The following is a 16,894-nucleotide window of genomic DNA, read 5'->3' as shown; positions in this document are numbered from 1 at the left end:
TAGATTAAATTTGACAGCTTTAACAGATTGTATATTTCACCAGAAATTCCACTAGGTGTCATATTTTTTTGTAAATATTGATTTTGGCCAATGTTAACTGGTATGTATTGTATATCTACATATATGTTTGATTAATGATAAATTAAATGAAACTAATTTATGTTAATTGTAAAATGAATGATATTCATTAATCAATTAAAAAACAAACTATGAACATGATTAATATTAATTGAATTAAAATTTATAATCCTTTCTTATATTAGTATCAGAGACAACTTAAAAATATTTCTGTAAAATTTTCATAAATAAAATTTAATTTAAACTTAAATTAATATATTTATAAATATGTACAAACTATATTCTACAGTATTGTATTAATTTTTTAATATATCGTATCGTGTAGAGATATACTTTTGTAAAAATGAGAACATAATGTTAAATTGAATAAATATAATTTTTTAAATAAACAATAAAAATATACGAGATCACATGATTGAAAAATCAAGCAGTCGCGTTCAAAGTCAGATTAGTCGACGCCGTGCCAAGCAAAGTCATCCCCGATGAGAGCGTTGGACGAGTGGCCCTCACATAGACTGGAGGAGGGAAACCGTAGAAGGTGAGAAACCTCTCGGAGGCTCCGAGCCAGGAATTAGCATTGCTTCTCCGGAATCTCTTCTCGTCTCTCCTTCGCTGCGTGCTGCCCCTCGTTCTTCTCTCGCGTCTCTTCTCTTGCTCCCTTTCCTCTTCGGTGCTCTCTAAACCTCGGTTTCCCGTAATTATTTTAGTCCCCTCGTCTCTCGCGCGATCCGCCCTCATTTCTTGGTCGTGGTAACGTTGGAGATGTAATCGTGGTTTACCGAGAAGGAATGCAACAATTTAGCAACTCGTTTTATTTAATCTTATGCGTGGAGATATATTATGTGCCCTGGCATAGAGAGAAAGAAATATAATTTGCACCAATCGATTATTACGTCATTTTCCTTTTAGAAATTAATCTATTGAGCGAATAATTATCTGACGTATTATTATTTTGCAAAACACAATTTGCGTCAAGTTAAATATTCTAAATATAATCCAGATTGTCTTTAGCTATATGATTAGAGTCATAAAAAGAGTCATATAGCGTCGTGATATAAATACATTACATAATAAATACATCAAAAAATTAAAAAAAAATGCAGCAATACATTATTATTCGCAAAATTATTTTGCAAAATACAAAGTGTGCGGTGTATCTGTAAATAATATCGCTGAGTATTAAATAATCAACTAGAAGATTTGCTCTTTCTTTCCAAATTTTCAATAACTAATTGTTAGCATAGCGCGCAGCTTCTTTTACGCGCAAATGATTGTGAACCATAAGAGTTGGTATTTAAACAATTAAATTAAGCGCTTTGGTATTGTGCGTTATATGACTAGCAGAGCTAGCTAGTCATATAAAGCCGGGAAGCTTGTCCAGCATGTTGATCTCTTCATCCGATTAGCGCTGGCCGGGGAAGTGACTATTTTGCCGTACCACTCATTTCGCTCTCGTGATATTTTTTTTCTTCTTTCGTTTTTTTTATCCTGCATCATCAAGGAGATCCATAAACAAGATGATGCTTTTTTTTTATGTACTTACATTTTACACATAAAAGAGAATGAACGGAAATGTTTCTCAAAATTACATGGATGGATATTACCATGATGTTCCCTCTCGTTGGATCATGATTATAGTTACATTATATTATTCCTTTGCCTATTCACCTTATCTATCTTCATAATTCTTTCTCTCTTTTGTCTTTATATTCTCACATCTTGTTTTCCAAAGTTTTCTTTTCTTTCATTTATATTTGAATCTGTATATAGCTTCGCTCGTTGAAACTTTCTATTAATTTACGTTATATACTCTTAAAAAATATATCAATGTTTTGTTTTTTTTTCAATATTTTTTTAAGGGGACCAATTTTGTATCTTGAAACGAAGTAAAAATTACAAATGTGAGCAAATTTAGGCGTTGAATGAAATTATAAATATTCTAGTAAATTCGCTCACTTTTGTAATTTCTACGGCATTTTAAGATACAGACCCTACCGCTTGAATAAATAATAATTTTACGAAAAAATATGCGAATATTTGACATATATAAGATGAAATACATATATTTGATGAAAATCGAAAGTTGTTAGTTTTAATACTTTTTGTTCTCTTGAATATTGCGAAGCCGTTTGTGACTAGATATATCCATATCGCGCATCATACATTATCTCGGTATTGGTATATACTATATACGCACCTGCTACGCACACCCGCCGTTAACCGTCGCGTCGATTATCTGAGTCAGGAAATTTCGTTGAGTCGATGTCCGGGGTACAAAATAAAGGGTAGCACGTCGATTATCTGATATCACGGAACGACAAACCCTTGATAAATAATTATTTTTTGATAATCTATCGAGATAAAGAAAATGCGCTGAATCATAGAAGCAGATGAAGCAAAATATTCATATTTTTTAAATACATATGTATATAAATATATTTATTTTATAAATTTATTTATAAAATAAATATACATTTTTTGTTTTTTCATAGAGTTGATAGAAATTCTAATAAAGTCGATATAGATTTGATTTTTTGATATCATCATCAAATATTTTGAATATTTTACATTTATTAACGTTATTAATTTATTAAAGTTTGCAGCATTAATTTATTAAAGTACTAAATCTAGCAATTATTTATTAAAAGTTACATATGCTAAAAGATAAAATTATTATTTTATTGTCATTTCTTATCAAATAAATATCTATTTTATAATAACGCATCGTCTTATATTTACAGATCCATGGAATCTGTTATATAATGTGAATTATATTTAATTTCGAAAAAATTTGATAACGATTTTTAGCATATAAAATTTACGATAAAAGAATTCTTTGTGCTTCATCCTATTCTCGATCTAGCGAAAATCTAGCGTTTTTCTATTAAGGAAGCCGAACGCATGCTAAGAAAATGCGCCGCGGACAAAAGACAAAAAGAAAGTCATGATTAACTTGCCGCGATTAAACTTGCAAAGTCCAAATGATACATAGAGTTGACGACATTTTGATGCACATATTGTCTCATGAATTAAAGAATTAACTTAACGAACAAAGAACAATTATCAAATATAGTTACGAAGTAATTTATTAAGAAGGTTGGCAAAGGGCATGCGAGAACAAGGAGTGAAAACGGTTCAGCGATTTTGTGAGTTACGTTACTACGTGCGCTCTACGTGCGCGCGGGCGACAGATCCGCGTGCGTGCGTGCGTGCGTGTGTGCGTATGTGCGTGCGCGCGCGGGCGGGAATACGTACGGGCGAAGGGGACAGACCGACAGAGATAAAGAGCACTTCCGGACGCGTACGGGGAGAGACCAAGGTCCGCGTATCTGTTGCTGCTGGCAAGGAGAGGCGCAGGAGAACCCGCGGGAGAGTCACACCTGAGTGCCCACGCTTCCTCTTATCCGTTCCCTCCCTTTTGTCTCTCGCTCGCTCGGTCCCGCTCGCCCTCACGCGAGTCCCACAGAGCTCTCCCTCTCTCTCGCTGCCTGGCCCCTCGCTCTGTCTCTTTCACCTTCTCGCTCTCGGCGGGCTACTCCCCATCTCCCTGGGGTACACTATCTCTCTTTTTTCTCTACTTCCTCTGTCCTCCCCTCGTACAAATGGCGCGCACCATCTCTCGTCGTGTCGTGCCCCACGGTATCCTGCGCGACCGACGAATGTTCCTTTCGATAGGGACAATGGAGAACCTTTCAAAAATTGCTCATGATTGTCTTGGAAAAGAATCGAGTTTAATAGAACAGAAAAAAATGGAAAAAATTTCTAGAAAATAATCCTTTAAGAAATAAATAAAGAATTAATCAATAAGAATTTAAAAAAATGAAACACAATGGAAAGTATTGTCTAAAATTGTTCTGTATTTAAACTAATTCTATTGAAATTTCTATTTCTGAAATTGTTCTGTTTTTCATGGATATCGATTAAATAATTTTATTAAATAATTTCGATTAAATACAATAAGCAAACGAATGCTAAGTAAATTATGCAGAAGACAACTAATGGCAAGTAAATGAAGATGTCAAAGCGGTATTTCGCGTGCGAGTTCCCTTGACGTGACATTCTCAGGTTGTTATCGGTTTTCATATAGAAGATGTAATTATTCGCAAATGCGATTCGTAGGCACTCTATTTAAGCAAAATCTGATGCATATAACGAGATGATGGCTTTCGATCGACGTTTAGAGTTACAAGTAAGTCGTTCAACCCGCGCGTATCGGTTTACAAGAATTACACGATCATGCGCGTGATGCTAAGACAATATTGTTAACTTGTGCTCGTCTCATTGATATCTTCCCTTCGCTATATTTCCTGAAAACGGGGTATTGCGTGTTCGCATGCGGCTGCAGGTCTATACCACGCAATTTTAGCGGATAAACTCGATACTAGCGCGTTTTCACGACAAGAAAGCTTAATCCGAGTAATTTTTCATGCCGACCGTATTACTAATTGCGACTTATTACATGGCAATGAAACTTCACTTAACAAGGGTGTTATTACGATAAGACGTTTTGATAACGAATACAGCAACCGGATAGATTGAGATTGCCATGGAAAATTATTGATTTCCTTGATAAATTCTGTTATTAATTTACACTGAGAACACTACAATTCTCATAATCGATTTGAATGTATAAGTGGCTCATTTCTACAAAACTATTGAAAAATTTTTAATGGTAATAAGTGTTATATAGTGAGAGAATACCGTAGATTTAATTTTCTGCACAAGTAACACGATAATGACAACCCGTGTGTTCAGTTATGATGTAAATTTTATATTTTAATAAGTGTATATTTGCAAGGATCAATCTTTTTGACAAATTTCAGATTTAGTGTCATATATCTTGTCTCTGATTAATCAGACGATAGCAACCGCACAAGTGCCAATCTGTGATGCGTCGTTCATGTTACAAACATTCGCTCGGATTTCTAGTGTCAGGGAAAATATAGATGCAAGATGATCTTTCGTCATTCAGCAACTCGATTATCACGCGCTCTCGACTGCTCGAAGACTGGCAATTGACTTTTGATCTAAGAAATAAAATATCTGATTTAATTATAATTTTTTAGTAAAGATACATATAAAGAAAGACCGATTTTTAAAAATAATATTGAGGTCAGTGAATATAAATAAAGTCGACAAGAAATCAAGAATTTATTAAAGCGATTTGAGATTATAATTAATATTAATAAAGTTAATAACAAAGATGTAAGCAAAATAGAAGAGAAAACATCAAGAAAAAGCATCAAGAATTTATTAAAGCTACGAAACCGAACTTTTTTAATGATATTGAGATCAATGAATGTAAAAGCAAGAATAATGTAGAAAAAAAAATGAAGAACCAATTAAAATGATAATTTGATATCATAATTGATGTACTACAAAAAATTAATAAAAGCTAGATTAATCATCGTAAACAAGATTCAGCGCAGATAAACCCATACTTAATTGCGCGACTTATAAGTTTTATCAAATAAATTTTAACACTTCAAATGAGGAAATGTACAATAGAATCGAAATTCGAAAGAGCTAAGCAAAGATCATAAACGACTCTTTTTCCCACGATCTATCTATTTAGCGCATACTTAAGGATACTTAAGAGGCTCTAACCAGTCATCTATACATACACACACACACACATATATATATATATATATATATATATCGATAAAATATAATTTGATGGCGCGCATACACAATCCCCCTGTCCTGCGTTCTCCAGTCTCTCCGGACGTAGTTCTCCTTAATCGAAGGAGGATGTGGAGTCGGTTAAGCCGAAGTCAGTCAGTCAGTTTCATTTGAACGTCAGCTGCCCGGATGTCTCCCCCATCTGTGGGACTCGTGTTGCAGGGAACAGAGGCACCCATGTGAGACACCTTCTCCTCCGTGCTCACTCACTCGTCTGCTCACTCAGGTGGACCCATACACGGCGTGCGCGTGTATGTAGCACGTAATGCGCGCGTATCACGTTGTACACGGATACATCTGGACGTCAAGTATGTACATCTGCGTACTGCGACGTACGGTCACTATCTCCTCTGAACATAACTCTGAATTATCGAGAATTCTCGATACGATTGTTGCCGCTTTAGACTATGAGATCAAAAGTCAGATATCATATGAATTTTTATGCGTAGAATAAAACCGTTACACAATGTTTTCATTTGGATTAGTTTCGAATAAAGCAAGCGATAGAATTAATATCCCGTTAAAATCACTGATTAATTTTGGACGTATCTAATGAATAATTTACACTTGGTCCGAATAGGTGAAAGATCAATAATCAGGGGATCACTTGCCGCATATGCATTCATTCATTTATTCGATCTTTTATAGGGCTTTTAAATGATCGAATATATATGCATGTTAATTTCGGCTGGCATTGTTTGTTAATTTCTTTTTAAGTTAATAGTCTAAGAGTCGGTTGTTCCATCTTTTGGTAAATTTTATCTGTTGGGTAAGTAGCAAGATTATCCAATCACATGCGCGGATTGCCAGTTTTATCTCATAGATAAAATTTCAAAAGGTGGAAAAACTGACTCTAAGTCTGTTATTTATCGATGAACTTTCTGAATTGGTACACATCAGTGAAATAAATTAAAGTGAGACAAACTATATTTGTTTCGCTTCAATTTATTGTATAGTTCAAAGAGTTCTTCTCGGTGAAGAACAGGCTTTCTAGTCGAGTTGATTTTGTATGTTAATGAATTCTTTATTTACGAAAATATGGTAATATCCTTCTTTCTTATTTTATTTCTCGTTAATGCGTACAAAGCATGAAAAATTTTGTTAGATTATTTTAATAATATATTTAAGAAAGTAAAATAAATAAATAAATATTAATCAAGATCATTTTTGTTACGAGTTATAATAAAGTTTTTCATACTTTCACTGTTTAGTGAAATTGAATATATAATATGTACAATTGAGGAATATCTTTTTTTGTCGATATTTAAGAATACATATCATAATTCAGTTATTGCTGGACTAAACAAGATCTGGTTTCATGGGAATATACGTTTTATTTTTCGGATATCTTGCCTCTGATCCCATTGCAAAACTGCAGGTGTTGGCGAGTTAAGCATTTTTTGCGTGGTTATAAACATCACATGATCTCGCAAGTATCATCCATCTTGTTTTACATTCTTTTTTTCTATACTATTTTGCAATGAGACATTAAATAAAAAATAAATTTCATCATAATGTATTAAATAATCGTTAAAAAATTATATGATGAAGGAATTAATGAAAACGAATGTTGTTTCGATAGTATTAATCTGCGAATAGTTTTATTGTTAAAAGAACCGTGAAAGATATAAATAATGTAATGAATACAAAAAAATTGTTCTGCCAGCACTCCATCAGCGAGATCTATATCTCGAGAAGCAAGTGGCATTTTACATATGAATTCGAGGAAGTCTTCTCGGATTATAGTGACCAGTTACGATGGCATTGCATACAGCAAATGTAGCAGATCACATTGCGCAAAGTCTAGTTGACAAATCAGAACCGTGTTCTCCGTCGAATTTTCGCTACTTCATTCCGTAAGCGAACGTGACATTCGGCGAATCAGATAAACAGTTCGAAACGTTCGCAAGATTAAAGCATTCCATGCACAAATGCTGCGCTTCGTGCAAGGTGCAAGTGTGGATTTTAATTTTTGAAGTTATATTTTTAATTTAATTCTTCTTGGAAATGAAGAATTTTTCTTCAAGCTAAGAAATTTTTTTTATTCCTTACTTTTTGTCGAAATTTTACAGTTTCTTCGGAAACTGTAGAATTTGGAGTCCGACAAAAAAATCGAACGATCATTAAAATTATTACATAGAATAAAAGTATTACAATTAATCTTCTTTTTTGTTATGCTCGTATTGTCGGTAAATGGATGGTTCAGATAAGCGCGAACATGATATCGCCGGCACGAGCGAACATGGAATACACGGGATACATATGTGCGTGCGACGCCGACACGCCCGGTACACTGCACATTGAATGTTATAAAAATGTGTAGCTGAGAAGATTTATAAGAAAAATTCCCGGATGTGGGAAACTTCATCTTGATCAATTTTTTTCATTAACAGCGTCGGTTATATCGCGAAACATGGAAATATAGACTGTTCTATACTATGCAGTGCACAAAAATACGTGAATATGTTCAAGGCATGATGTTGCGACTTGTAAAAATATTTTCAGAGATACGCTGAATTCTGTATCGCGAAAATCCAAGTACAAGAAAGTCAAAATAATGTCACATTGAGTGAATCATGACAAAAGTATGATATAAATTTGATCAATAATCAATTAAACAACGTCAAATTGATATTAATTTGTTTTTTCTTTCTTTCTTGTTCTCCTTGAGAAAGAAGACAAGATCTCTGTACGAATTTTTCTCATTTTAAATCCATTTTTTAACAATCTATTTCAAAGAAATTTGTTTACGTTAATGTTGACGAGTTAAATGTTTGATGATAAAAATAAACTTGAAATTTTTTCAAGAATGCAGTTTCGTTATTGATATATATAGCATTGTTTGGACACTGTCCAAACGGTTTTGGTAGTTTTCTGCAAGGTAGAAGGGGATTCTCTGTCCTGTGCTCTGTCAGCGACTCTTCGGGTTCAATGATCGCTGTGACTGAACAAATCACGTGTGCATTTGTTAACCGTATAAATGAAATTTATATAGTTTGGACAATGATTAGATAGATATTTCTGTGTACGAAAATACTCTCATCCAAAGTATCAGACGCTTTGTATATATAAAGTAAGATGTGATATCTTTATCAAAGATATTTCTTCAATATTTGAGTGGCTCTGGTCTCCGTGAAACTCAAAGGCATTATTATTTTATAAAGGTGACGTAATTTTATAAAGGAAAAAAATGTATAATATGTTAGATGTAACTAGTCAGTTAGCAACATAATAACTTTATATCATTTAGAACTAAAAATCCTCTTTTTTAACTAGAGACAAAATTCTTGCAATGAAGTTACATATAGCATATTATATTTTTTCTTTTATAAAATTACATATTGTCTTTCAAAATAAAGATAAGATTTAAAATGGAAGATCATCTTATTTTTTAAAACGATAATCGATACCAAATATCATCAAGAACACATGTTAGAACAGGAAATGAAAATATATGCCAAGAAAGCAATAAGAAAGATTTTCTTTGTTTTAACGGGACCATATTAAAAACGGCGTTTGACTTTGTGTGTGTGTGTGTGTGTGTGTGTGTGTGTGTGTGTGTGTGTGTGTGTGTGTGAGACGACGTGAAAACTTGTATATACGGAACAGTGCGAGTCACATCGTTTAAATGCAACAAAAGTAGAGCGCTGTCCACGTAGGGCAAGGAAAGTGAGCGGAAGACAGGTGAGTGCAGGTGAGGAACGAACTCGAGGATGTACACAAAGCAGAAAGAGAAGAATCGACTCGCTCGCGGGTAGATAACCTGCCGCTGTTGAGGTGAGCGAGGGGACTGTGTAAGGTAACTGAAGTTTCTGACCAAAGTGAGGGAAATACATCCGTGAAACGTATCGCTATTATTTGTTATTTTGTCAAAGAGAAACTCACGTGGGAAATTCGTATAATCATATACTCAATAGATATATGTATAGTATATTCGATTACATTTTCATATAATCCGCTAAATTATAGAAATATTATTTTTTATATACATATAATTTAATATGTAAACTAATATATATAATTTTTATATTTTAACATTAAAAAAAGTTAAATTAGATAGAAAGCAGTACAAACATATATAACTTCATAAGTTAAAATATTTTTGATAATAAAATATTACTTATTTTTGTCGCAATGGTTTTCGTTGTGAGGAAGTATCGCTTTCAAAAACTTGGTTGGTCCCTCGATTATGTCACGGAGAAAAATTGTCGTTATTTCTATTCCGATGGATGCGTTTTCCACATCTTAATGATCACCTTACCTCCATATAATAACCGCCGGTCGCGATCTCTTACTCAAAAGGCAGTCAACGAGATTAGAAAGGTCTATTCAGCGTCCGACTGCACGTAATTACCTAATAAGTCACTTGCAGTTCTTTATTATGCAGACATATTAATTGTTTCGTTTGCCAAATAGACAATACATACCTATCACACAATTCTTATTATATAACGCACAGCATCGTGATTTAATGTCTGTATAATCTGTAATCAATTATAAAAATCGAATAAAAGAAATTGACAAAACTTTATAGAGAAATTTAAATATTAGGTGTAGTAAAAGGAAATCCATTATTTTTGCATGAAATTGAATGGAAAAATAATGGATTTCTTTTTACTACACCTAATATATCACAAGGAGAATTTTTAATCTCTCGAAATCTTTCGAAATTTCTCGAAGATATTAATAATCTTCATTTAATCTATAGAAGAATCCGGTAATTCGTACAAGATGCAAAATTGTTAGTTATTATATTTCAATAGGAAAGTTCACGTTTTTTTATTATTCTCTGTAAAAATATTTATCTTTTAATTCTTTTATCTCTCACTGTTGTTATATTTTACGGATGGTGTGCGCCTAATGTTAAATACGAAGAGAACAACCCCCAGGGGCTTCCTCGCGCAGGGTGTTTCATGGCTGTGGTTCCGAGAACCTAACGAGTAAGAGGGTTAGCACAATCATTGGCAGGAGTACACACGCGATAAAGTTGTGTGCGGAAAGTTTTTAGTTTTCTCAATACAGCGAATAAAAATATAAGCTATAATAAAAAAAATATAAGCTGTAATAAACTATAATAAAATTGATAATTAAAATGCAATATAACCATTCATTCAATATATCGAATTCAACGTATTTAAGAATAATCTTCATACACTGCAGAGTTTACATTTGCACAGTGTATTAAAACGTAAATATAATTCCGAATTTTCTACAGAGATGTTAAAAAATATAAATTTTCTTATTGGAACAGTGATTGATAACAGTGATTTTGAATCTTGCACAAATTGCTGACCAAATTCTGGATTAGATGAAGAATGTTATATTTTTGAGAATCGTGATTACAAACTCTGTTGGAAAAAAGTAATATAGTTTGTAACCGCTTGATTAGGCAAAACGAAGGCTTGGCAATAAAATTTGGAAGTAGGCTATCGCGTAAGTTTATGACCGAAGTTACGACAAGAATTTACGTATGCATGCTGTATAGGCACAGTGCATATATAAGCAGAGCTGCGTTCATACACGTGTATGACAAACGCGTGCACACGAAAATAACCCTGATATCTATTTTTATTAAATAATTGGTATTCGATTTCAGTCGCGCTTAAAAGAATATTATGTGTCGCTCCAATCGTTTGCTCGCTTCAATCTTTTATCCGCTACTGCGACGATACTCTGCGAAAGCGTAGTTTCCATTGCTCATTTCGAAGTTAGACTGTAATCGCGTAAAAAAAAAGAAGTGGACGGATACACTCGAATATATCATTTAGAAACTGAGAATGTCGAGTGGTTGCTATTCCAGGAAACGAGGGAGAAAGGTTGGCGGCTAACGGCGGCCCGACGACGCCAGGTACATGTACAGATAACGCACACACGCATGCATCAATCCGCATTGGGATTCACGAAAGCTCTCGGAATGTACTCGCGAAAATTGAAAACAACGAAATTATACCAGCTCGTGTAAGTCGATTTCAACGTATGTTGTGTCCCTTCATATCTATCATTCACCAATGGAAGGTAGATTTCAATAATGCTTCTAAAAAATTTTGATCTTTTAAAAAAAAAGAGAGATATCATATTTTTCCTTCTATAAATAATATTAGGTATGGGAAAAAATTCGTAGCGTTTTTCCCGTTAGGCATTAAAAAAACGCCACGAACTTTTTCCCATACCTAATATTTATGTTGCGCTATGTCAGTTATGGATATCCCTCAACTTAATAAAAGAATTGTTCGCGCATGTGTTCGTAAGTACATCTATCGCCCACTGCATACATTATTCACGAATCCTTAGTCGAATGTTCACCACGTGGCTGAATCCGCTCGTTCGCCCACGTCTACATGTTATGAAAAATCTATGCTCCGGCCTTGATATTATTCTCATTATCTACGTTGGATTTTTAGACAAATATTCAAGTTCAGATCTTTTACCGCACACGTTTCGGCTAAACACCATTGTATTCTGTCAATCGAAAACTTGATTTAGAAAAAGAAATAGAAGAAGAAGAAGAAATTCCTTTTATTCCGCGTGGTTGTTATTATTTATCAAATATTTTAAAGATATTTTTAAGACATATACATCATGTATGTTTTTTGCATATATGAATGACTATTTTTTATGATTAAATATCGATTTTAATTAATTTTTGATGTGAAGTATATATATAAAATAAAATCAATTTTTTAATCTCATCTTTTGGACTATCGACAGACTGGAATAATAGAGATTATTATTTGAAGATTATTATCTCACATTTCAAGCAAAATATCAAACATCTTGTTACTCGATACAAATGTTATCGGTCAATGAAGGGAACAACTTCCCCCACATTAATAGTTAAGACTCGGCTAGTTATCGGGAAACGTGGAAACGACGAGGCGGACAGAACTGCCGTCGTTATCGAGTATCACCGGAGGAGGTTGCGCCGCGTCGGTAGATATAGTCGACATAGTAGTGGTGGTCAATAGTGGGGGACAGGAACGGCACGACGACGCCGACGGTGGTGTTGCTGCTGCTGTAGTGCCCTCGCCTACGTCCGATGTCGGGGCGACCCGGGGTGGTTCGAAGAGCGCGCGCGGGAAGCAGGGTGGGACAGGTGGAGAGAGCAACTCTCCGCCGCCGGTGACGTTTTAGCTCATGCAGAGGTGAGCCAGCAGCAAGAGTCATGGTATTGACCGGTTGCCTCCCTAGCCGGTTACCTAGCAACTGTTTGTGGCCAACACACCTATGAAACCTTGGAGATCTGACTTTAGCCTACAGACCACCCATCCGACCATCACCCACCCATCCAGCCAAGAGGTGAGCCCTGTTTCCTTCCCAGCCCTCTCTGCCTCACCCACCTCCCTCGGTCGCACCGCTCTGACGCTCTCCTCTTTATCTCTCTCTTTCTCTTTCTCTCTCTCTCTCTCTCTCTCTCTCTCTCTCGCTCGCTCTCTTTCTCTCTTTTGTCCGATCGAATCAGATTCCTGGGGTTCGGGGAAGAAGCGTTCGCTCGATCATTAGGGCTTCCCTGTAAGTTCTCGCATTCGTACCTTGGCGCCGTCCCCATCCCGGTTGATGATCGACGGTGGCGGACGTGGGGGACCGGGGATATAGCTAGATGGATCGGCCGTTGTTACGACCACGAAAATGCACACTGGGGAGAAAAAGGTTTCGTGTCGAATTCGATTGCCAGGCGCGGAGAAGTCATCACGACAATCTCTCTTGTCATTGCTAGCCAGAGCTAACCTTCTGCCCAGGGACGTGACGGAGTCGTAATGTCATCACGTTTACGATGTCTCATGGATGTATCGATTGCTTCTGCTTCTTTTTTATTTCGTTCTCGGTCATGTTTCTGGGAAAAGCATGGGATACTATTTTTATTTCGCAATTTACAACCATGCGTTATCACTTTAATACGAATTACAAAAAAAGATCAAAACGCCGTTACTAAAATACTATAAGATAAGAGAGACTTTAATTTTCGAATTCCTCTTAGCTTTATTTTTAACAGCTATCATTTTAATTTATAATGTTCCTTCCAATTGTGATATTATAATAGAACAATATATACATACATTATACCCACTTTGTGCTATATTAAAAAAATGTTTTTCTGACTTATAAAAAATTATAAAGAGATGAAAGGTCATCGTATGTATCTCCACGCAATATCTTATTCATTTTTTTCCTTACTCAGCCTTTCCATTATATTTGAATTTTCCGTTTTATTTTGCCGTGCCATGCAGATAATAATGTCTCTAATTTCACAATCGGCTTTAGGGCTCAGAAAGAAGTCCTATCGCGCGAGAGAAATGCGTGAGGAGGCAAGCTCGGGCGCGCGCAAGAATGGTGAGCGGTCATTAGATGAATAATAAATTGGTGAATCGAGGGTGTGGTTATACATGGCTGGAACAAGCCCGGGTTGCCTGGCTACGAAAGCACCTACATCGGATCCTCCGGCGTACACGGCCGAAGTTGGCTGTTGGATCCCTCCGTCGCGGGTCGGCCTCGCACGTGCACCAAGCGGATACGTGTGCAGCCAACGCCGCTGTGTGGGTACGTGTCTATGTGCGTGTGTTCCAGCAGCTATAGGCTAACATTATCCACACTACCATCCAGTATGGTCCTCCTCCGACCGGAGTAAAATCAACCGGCTAGCAAGCTAAGCGCCGATCAATAACTGGGGACCTCGGCGGCTCTGCTCTGCAGAGTGTCTTCCGTGGAATACAAACGGTCCTCGTTATAGTTTGCTAACGCATTCTGGCGAAGGTAAGCCACGTCCCGGCTAACGTAATATTATACTGAGGGCCGAAACGTGATAAAATATAAAAACGAAATGCATATAGAAATTTCTAATTAGAAATAAATGACGTATTTGTATGTACATATATTTACATATTGGTGTTATTGGTTTCGAATTTCAAATTTTATTTTCGACCAAACTGAACGTCTTATAATTACAAATTCAAGTAATTTTTGGATCATTTTTTAGATTTACATTCGCGCATTTATCTTTATATCTCCGTCGTGTAATGCAGCATTGCGTATATCAGTTGTATACATTATTTTGCAGATAATAATGTCACGATTTATTCTTTTAAATGACATTTTAAATATTCAGAAAAAAACCATCCTCTTTTCATTAACTATTAAATGATATAAACAATCAAAATAATTAATGTTATAATATCGATGTCAGTTTTTAACGAAACAATATCAATTTTAATAGTTGTTCCTAATATTTAACTGCAACGCGAATTAGATAGAATTATCTGTGATGCAAGTAAAATGTAGCTTCTCGATCAATCGGCAGCATGTGTCTCAGATAACGTACGAGAAGACGAGTAGAGCATGAAGCCATTGTATGTGCAGCTTTCGTGAAAATCGCGGTAACACCGGCTGGCGTGCTGAGAAACCCGTGAGGACGATGACGAGGCCCATAGCCGTAATGGCGCCATTGTTCCCTGCTGTTGAGAGAGGAAAGATGTACATGAGAATCGAGGTTACAAGAGGGGAGGGAACGAATTGGCATTTGCGTAATAGGAATACGAGAAATATTGCGACGTTGTATCGTACGATGATGAATCTCGAGATGTCGCGGTCAAGAGGAAGATTCTGTTGCGTAACTTTGCGCGACTTATGTCCTTTGGATGTTAGCGCAAAATTGAGACGTAATTCGCAATGACAATTTTTTCCGAAGAATTTTCTGTGAAAACACTAATACAGGAATGATTTATGTGTGTATATGTGTGTGTTAAAATAGAGATTAGGTTAAGTGTAAAAAAAATAGTATTAAAAACATAAATATTCGAAAAAATATTAATTTACTAAATAATTTATTAAATATTAAAGAAATGATAAAAGCATAAGGAAATATAGCTTTGAGCAAATATATATTGAATTTATCTGCTAAATAATTTATATTTTATTTTATAAATATGTATTTTATGAATATGTATTTTACAATTAGTGAAAGTAAAAATTTATGTAAAATATAGAATAAAATATAGAGTATGTTTCATAAATATTAATAAAATATAAAATGGAAATAAAAATTAGGAATAGGTCAAAATATAAAATATAAAAAGAAATTGTGTTATTTTTTTCAATTTTTCTAATTATTCTTTAATTTGACTAACGATCAAGTTAAGTGATCAAGTTAATATTAAATAGAGAAGAAGTCAAAAATTTAGAAAAACAATAATTCAACAAAACATTTTAAATTTATGTAGGAATAAATATCTTATTTAAAAAATACGTATCAGATGCTTATCAATTTACTCTTCTTGTAATTATTCTATATATTCAATAGTAAATTAACAAAACGCCCTTAATGTTGATCACTAAATTATAATCATTATTGCATTAATTATTTGGAATTTCGATTTCAAAAAATAAAAGCTGTCCTATCTTATTCCTATCTCATCTTCAGTGAGACGTGTCTCTTATGATTCGCTTTTATGTTCGTAATATCGATAATTATTAGCATAATAGTGTCTAATAGAATTCATAATCAACGAACATCCGCTGCGGCAACAATTATCATCGTCGAAGCCGCGGGATTCGAAGGTGACCAGTCTTGTCGGTCTTCTATCGGTTGTAACAGTAGCAACGGCTGCTGATGATCTCGCAGTCAGCAATGCGGAACGGACGCCGACAGTCCTGTGCATTGTTCTGCCTTCTGAGTAAACACTAATACTGCTAACCCACGCTCTTGAAAGATACTACACCAGTTCCCACGAGTTACGAACACGCGAATTCAAGGTACCGCTGTATTATGATTACGGATATCTTACACAACGTTTATCCGAGCTTCGGGGACCGCGACGATATCTTGAGACGCGCGCTGTCGCGCGAAAAGAATTCTCCCGAGTACTTTATCTCACAATTATCCTATGATTCGCGATTTTAATTGGGACAACTCTCATAGTAATGTATGCAATAAATATGCATATAAATTCTGTTTGTTCCGCTGAAATAAATGTTCTCTTTCTTAAATTGTAATGTCAAGATAAATGGAACATAAATGTGTAAACCTTTTTCGCAAATATATTATGTTGCTACTAAATTATTGTAGGTACATATACTTTCTCGGGCGCTATCAACTTTTAATTCTTTCAATATAATATTTTTCTTAATTAATGAAACGAAT

This window comes from Atta colombica, unplaced genomic scaffold (genome assembly GCF_001594045.1).
Source record: "Atta colombica isolate Treedump-2 unplaced genomic scaffold, Acol1.0 scaffold121, whole genome shotgun sequence".
Classification (NCBI taxonomy): domain Eukaryota; kingdom Metazoa; phylum Arthropoda; class Insecta; order Hymenoptera; family Formicidae; genus Atta; species Atta colombica.
Note: the sequence above shows the minus strand (reverse complement) of the source record.